This window comes from Macrobrachium rosenbergii, chromosome 5 (genome assembly GCF_040412425.1).
Source record: "Macrobrachium rosenbergii isolate ZJJX-2024 chromosome 5, ASM4041242v1, whole genome shotgun sequence".
Classification (NCBI taxonomy): Eukaryota; Metazoa; Arthropoda; class Malacostraca; order Decapoda; family Palaemonidae; genus Macrobrachium; species Macrobrachium rosenbergii.
Window position 1 is genome coordinate 19,499,325 of NC_089745.1, and position 7,500 is coordinate 19,506,824.

The window sequence follows — 7,500 nt, forward strand, 5'->3', positions numbered from 1 at the left end:
CAACCATTTTAATTATCATTTTGAATTCAGATTTTTTTGGACTCTCGGTTTATCCATTTTCTTCTCTTATTTTCTATCTGTTTAAACCTCAAAAGTTCAGTCGAAGATGCAACGCATTACTACCCTAGCACAGTTCACCTTTTATTCTAGTAATTTGTTTATATTTTTAATTAAATGTTTATGAAGTTTATTAATATATATATTTTTTTCCAATAAGTGAACTCTCCTTTCCGTATTTCTTATTACCCTCTGTTGATTCTTGTTAATGAACACCGTATTCTTCAGAAACGTGAATTTCAAGTTAATGGCCCCTGTGGGCTTGTTCCATATGAATAAAGGGGTCTTTTCTAGGTAGTGACCCCCCAAGGGTTTTAACCCGGTATGTATCCACCTTTGCGGCGTGTTTAGTACAAGCCCGTTGGGGATTACCTTAAAAACATAAACAAAAGACTGTAAATATCATAAGGATAATGACCCCCAAGAAATATCAGTCCTAGATAACGACCCCGAACTTTGTTGGGGGTCACTGTCTAGGAAAGATCCGAATAAGGTTATTTTCAGAATAATAATAATAATAATAATAATAATAATAATATTGAGACAGACAAATAGATAGATATATGTACACAACTCCCATGAATAGTTGGTAAAGGAATTGAGCCTCATCTTCCGTGAAAAGTACGTTTCTGTTCCTTCGCCAGGAGATTTTTGGTAGTTAAAGGAGCACGTGAACGCCCAAGGAGTTTTAAATTCCATTTGATTGGAAATACTGCCGTGCGGGAGACTTTCCACTGGAATCTCTCTCCTGGTTGGGGCAGACGGCAGGTAGGGAAATAAAGTAGTAGTTTGGGCTTGTGAACGGGAAATTAAAAGCGTTCTCTCGCAGTGAGGTCAGTAAAGCTGTGTGCTTGCAACTCGGAAGTCACGAGTTCAAATCCTGCTGAAGTTCGCTTCTTTTATCTAATTGTCAACTATAGCATATATATATATATGTATATATATATATATATATATATATATATATATATATATATATATATATATATATATATATATATATATATACACACACACATATATATGTGTGTGAGGTACTTATGATTTCATTTGTGGATGTATATATAAAAAAAAGCATGTATTTACATTCATAATATAAAATCTTAGATATATATATTCATGTGTGGTGTAGAACAGCCTTCATATACAGTATTCTGGATGCGGAAAAGCGACATCATGAAAGGTTGATACCAACAGAAGTGGGTCGTAAAATGACATTACTTTGCATCAGATCTCACTAGAAAAGAAATGTCCTCCAGTCACACCTCAGTTACTACACTGTTTCACACCTCTGCTGTAAAACCTTCATTCATAACTCTCTGACGGTTAAGACTTGCACCGTCATGATTACTTTGAATATCATGTTGCCGCTTAAGATCCAGGTGTACTTAATCTTATTTTCTATAATCCTTGTTCAATATAATCTTTGTTCAATTTCATTTGCGAGGTTTTCTCCGTACCATTATTTCATAAGAACATCCAGTAACAGTAGCAAGCAGCAGTAATGATGACCATGAAATAAACATTAAAGTCTCGTGAGAATGGTAGGGGAGCATTTGCATTTATTGCTGAGGCCATGATATCATTGTTCTCTTAACGCGCTGTAAGTTACTATGTTAGTGATAGAATTAAATGGCGGTTTACCTTGAGCTTATATTTACTTTCTTATTATTTATTTGCTTATCCGTCAGATTTATTTGATATTCTAACAATGTAAGGATTGGAATGATTGAAATCATGAAAACAAAAGTTCCTTCAAATTGCATTATGCGTTTCGTAGTTAGTTAGAACTTTCCCGTAAGCATTGCGTAAACTTTTTCATTAAAAATGTAATATACACGTAAATGTGAAAAGTAAATGCCGTCTATTTCCGCTGGAAGCTTGTGAAAACATTAGCGGGAAAAGTTTCTTTCTAATGTTTGCATAAAACGCGCGGGCAGCATTCCCTTGTCACGACCAGCCGGCTACTTGAATACAACTGATATTCGTAACGTGGTGTTGGGAGCGAGACGCTCGCGGCTGCCATCTGTTGGTGTTCTAAGAAAACAGCGGTCATACACCCACGCTCCCACCAACCTCGAGATCCTGCCTTTCTTTATTTAACTTTTGCATATTCACTTCTTGCTTGGTTCTTAGTCTCGCAGAACCATCTATTGGAACCACGGCAAATCAATAATAATTCTATCTTCCTTTCGAATATCGCAAATTTCTCAAGTTTGGGAGCGTTGGCACTGCGTTGGGACATCACGATCAGAGCCATCTAGTGGAGAAGCGGCAAAACAGTGCTGATTCGATTCAAGCACCCATCTTAGGGTCGCGATTTTCGTAAGCTGGGATATCAAAACATTTCATGAAATATTGCATGATATGAATATGTTTGGATCTCGTGCTCGAATACCGGATTACCTTTCCTCTTGTTGGTCGTCGAAGAAGAAGGAATAACAAATATAGTTACAAAATATAATTCACCGATTATTTCCTCTCTCCATCCATGAAGTTACGAAGTAGATGCTCAAGAAAAACTAAGTAATATCTCTTAAACCCCATATGCGAAAAAGCAAAATAACCCTTTACTCATTACTGCCAATATTAACCAATGTGTCTGAGACACAGGATGAGGTAAAAAAGGAAGGAAAAAAAGTTTGACGAAAGATTAAAGAGACCGCAATGTCATCCGACGAAACTACTTGATTGGTGGGCGTGTGTTTGTGTAAACAATAGTCAGTGGTTGGCTGCTCCACGTCTGAGCCCTGTTACCGCCCTTTGGAGGAGGGTGGGGGGAAGGGTCCTATAGCTCCAAATTTAAGAGGTACCGCTCAAAATCTTTGCCTTTTATGTTTGCACTCATCCACATCAAAGACCAGATGATTAACGAAGATAAAAAGGATTTCTTTGAAGACTTCAGGAAGGAACGAGAGAGAGAGAGAGAGAGAGAGAGAGAGAGAGAGAGAGAGAGGTGGAGAGGGATGTGAAATTGGGGACGACTGATTGAGAAACAGTCATCAGATATATACAGTAACTAAGATCAGATATTTATTTTTTATTTCAATATATTTTAGTTTTAAAAAAAGAATAAATGATAATCTTGAATATCCATCAGAACAGACTACAGTTCAGTTCATGAAGGGCAGAACTAGCAGCAGCCGATGAATAGACAACATAAAAGTTAAAATACTGTTATTTATGTAACCGGATTTCTCAGTGGCGGTAAAAGCAACTATTTTCGTTTGTGGTTGTGGGCGATAATTATTAGGACAGAATACCGGGTAATGACCACATTAATAAACTGCCCATTTTTCTCCGCTGGCTCTAAGGTCACATTAGAACCCATCGCCATTCCCACTAAACCCATGTGTGCAAGATATGAAAAAAAAAAATTATTAGTTTTGACAACAGAAGAAAGGTTGCACAAGAAAAGTGTATTGTTCGATGCGTACATAAATAAATGAATAAATAAAAAAATTGATAAAAACTCGAAACAGCTGTCAGGAAATTAAAATCATGGCATCTAGTATTGTTTTTATAAGGTAGCATTTATTTCCTTTCAAAATACTGCATGAGGAAATGAAAGGAAATTGCATGCAAGACAGCAGTTCAGGTTTTGAGAATAAACATGAGTTTTGTTCCGAAACGGGATAAATGTAATTATCAGTGAAAGCAGTTAGGAATAAACAGTTACGGTGTGAATTTAATACCGTATGAACGCTTGCAATTGGTGAGGCACTTGTCTGGTTTTATCGCATAGGTTTAAAGGAGCGGAAACTGGAGGTTGATATTCTCTCTCTCTCTCTCTCTCTCTCTCTCTCTCTCTCTCTCTCTCTCTTTTAGTATCTTAAAAAAACCTTTATCAAAATTCACGATGTTGTAAAGAACATATATTTAGTCGAAAAAATGCAAGAGGATTATGAAGGAAAGCAGAAGGAATCCTAACGAATGAACGGAACTGGTGAACGGGAAAAGAAACAAGTAGAATGGAAAGCGTTGCCTGTAATGGTGATAAATGGTAAGAAAGTAAAAAACGCCGCGTGGAATCATCCATCTCCTTAAGTGAACTTCGAACGAACCCGCTGTTTTTATTTACCGTTTTTTACTTAACTCTTTTCCTTTGCTTTTATTCGGCTGTACTGACAAACTAAAAAAAAAAATACTTTTTAGTCAAGTGGAGGATAAATGCAGTCCTCCTCTGCTTCTTGTCGAGGAAAGCAATGGTAATATTCTGTAACATTTAGAGAATACCATGATGTTACAATTTGTTCTTTTTTGTGGTTAAATCTGTTGACAATGAAAGGTTGCTTGTCCTTCACACTTGTACACATTTACTCTCACGCTTGTATGCCCATACATACATACAAACACACATACAGACATGTAGACATTATATACATATATATATGATATATGTATATATAAATGTAAATGTATATATATATTCCTATATAAGTATTCTTATGAAACATGGGATATACTTAATGTTGCTTTTGTATACCTAAGATTTATAAGAATAATTATTTTATATGTATATATATATATATATATATATATATATATATATGTTGCTTTATATATATAAGATTTATAAGAATAATTATTTTATATATATATATATATATATATATATAAGCATACATTTATATATACATAATATATATATACATATAGTACGTATATACAAATGTATGTTTATATATGTACACAGATAATAATTGTATTCTCATGTGTATAGTCCCATGTCTCCATAAGAACGCATTCGTCATCTCAGCGGATGAAAAATCTTAAATGAAACTTTGCACGAAAGACGTGCTTGAGAATGACGAAGACTAAAGGTGAAAGAACAATTCCCATAAACTCCATTGCTTCATCGGGAGAATCTTGGGCAGGTGGAAAAGAGGAGGGGACCGTCCAAAAAGTTTGAGATTCTGTTTGAAGTGAAATATCCCCGAGATTACTTTATTCCTTTTAGGGTATGTATGTATGTGTGTATGCATGTATGTATGTATACATAACTATTATATATATACATATATATGTATATCTATTATATATATATACTGTATACATACATAATTACATATGTGTTGATATATATATATATATATATTTATATATATATATATATATATATATATATATATATATATATATATATATATATATATATATATATATCCTATGTATGTATGTGTATATATGTATATGAATTTACACGAAAAATCATTTTTCATGTATTTTACCCAAAACACCAACTAAGTGGTTTATCTGCATTGCTATGGTCTTAAAGTTACACTAGAACCTAGTTAAACTAATTGTAAGGTTATATGAGATAAAATAAATTAACTTAACATGAAAAATTTTGTAAGAAAAATTTTGTAATATCCTTATTATATCGAAGTCAGTGAGCCAATGTAACTAAACACATGCATACTATATATGCATGATTATAACTATATATATGTGTATTTGTGTGTAATGTATGTATGTATGTATGTATGTATGTATGTATGTATGTATGTATGTATATATATATATATATATATATATATATATATATATATATATATATATATATATACATGAGTCGTAAATGTAAACATACATATAGTACATACAAAATTATCGTCACCAGTAGATAAACCTCCCAATATGCATCATGATGTATATTTATTCATTCGTGATAATAAGATGTAAAGACAAACGTACACGGACGAAATAAACTGACATTACCTGGATCATCTCACAATTAAAGCCTTTCTTCCAATCGCACCCGTCTTGACCTCACAGAAGCACCTTGAGTCTACCGTGAAACTGTTGACATAACAACATGCTTTCGGTGCCAATTCGTGGCCACCTTTCAGAGTGAGTCATTACTGTGTCGGGATTACCGTGAGTGTTTTCTATCCCTGTCAGAGTGGAGATTGATTAAAGGGCAGTGTCAACGTACTTTCAGTTCTCTTTCCAATTTCCTTTACTGGGTGTCATAAAGATTGTCGTTTGTGTTTGATATTCAGTGAAATGAATTTTTACTCTTTTTGTCAGGTTTTGGGAAAATTATATCATTAAAAAACATCAAAATTATGTCATTGAATTAAAAAATCGGTTGTTAATGCCTCAGCATTATTGATAAAGGTGACAGGGCTTATTTTCGTATGAAAATTGTACAGAATTTGCATATTCATTGCAAATGAATGATTCTGTTTCTGACATCAGCTAGTTTACATCTGGTAAATGGATAGTGTCACATTTCACTTTGTTTCTAATTAATACAAAACAGGTGTAAAAAGAATCACCAATAAAAAAACATAGATTGATCAAATTTAGCACTTGGAAATCTAGCTATCACTATGTATAAAAAAATCACAAAAATTCTGAAAAAAGATAATCCTCTCTGCATTAGTATTGCCTGAACACATAAGCAAAACAGGAAACGTGTGAGTGTGAGATCCCAAAACCTACTTTTAACTCCAACGGGGGAAGAAGCGGTACTTTGATTTCGTACGGCACTTTAAGAGAGCAAGAGGAGAGATAGAGAGAGACAGAGAGAGACCCGCGGTACACATCCACTCTCGACCACGACCACACCACTACTGTTGCTTCCAGCCGTGTGATCAGGGACCAGGCTCTCTGCCTTGCCTACCTTTCCTGATTTTTTTCGTCGCCTCCTTCATCCTCTTTTCCAGACCTTATTATCTCTCTCTCTCTCTCTCTCTCTCTCTCTCTCTCTCTCTCTCTCTCTCTCTCTCTCTCCCTCCATGCGTGCTTGATACTATAACTCCATCCCCATATCTTCATCTTGCCATCCCTCGAGTGCTTCCTCACCCCCCCCACCTTCCAGCCCATTTAGCAGCAGCTTCCAAAATCCCAGTCGGCATCACAATCACCCTTCCTCTCTCCTTCCCTCCCTTCTTTCTTCCTCCCTTCTCTCTTTGATGGCTGTTTTCGTATTCCTCTCCTCATCTGCAGGAAGGGATGACAGGCTCCAATCGTTTCCCCTGGATTCGATTTTATGATATTTATGTCTCGATTTCTCCTCTTCTTCTTAAACTGGAATGTTGGACAAAACGGGGTCTCTCTCTCTCTCTCTCTCTCTCTCTCTCTCTCTCTCTCTCTCTCTCTCAGGTTTCTGTATCTTTCTCTTCTAGCCATTTTGTTTATCCTCATGTACCCCACCCCAATAATTATCAAATACCATATCACCCCTCATTCGTCTTCTGTACTTCTTCTTCTTCTTCTTCCCCCCTTTCTCCTCCTCCTTCTATTTAGTATTCCGTTTCATTCGTCATATCTCCTTCTGCATTATGATCGTGACCCGGGTCTGTCGTTTTATTTTGGGGAACTTTTGTCTGGACCGAATTTCCCTCATTAGTCCAAATAATTAGGCTCATTTTTTGAATACTGGTTCCATTAAATATTTTTCATACGTACTTACATTATATATATATATATATA

At 35.2% G+C, this 7,500-nt stretch overlaps 1 protein-coding gene across 4 annotated transcripts in view; it reads right to left on the reverse strand.

Annotated features, from left to right (window-relative positions):
• The window catches only part of hig (hikaru genki), a 106,706-nt gene extending 100,066 nt beyond the window's left edge, over window positions 1-6,640 (reverse strand). For 2 of the 4 annotated variants that reach the window (XM_067103712.1, XM_067103715.1), the window contains exons 1-2: window positions 6,508-6,640; window positions 5,779-5,954 (exon numbers count right to left, since the gene is read on the reverse strand). The gene's annotated coding sequence lies outside the window, so the exon portion shown is untranslated. The remainder of the gene's footprint in view (window positions 1-5,778; window positions 5,955-6,507) is intronic. The other 2 variants (XM_067103714.1, XM_067103713.1) reach the window with 1 other exon arrangement.
• Between the last annotated feature and the right edge of the window lie 860 nt (window positions 6,641-7,500).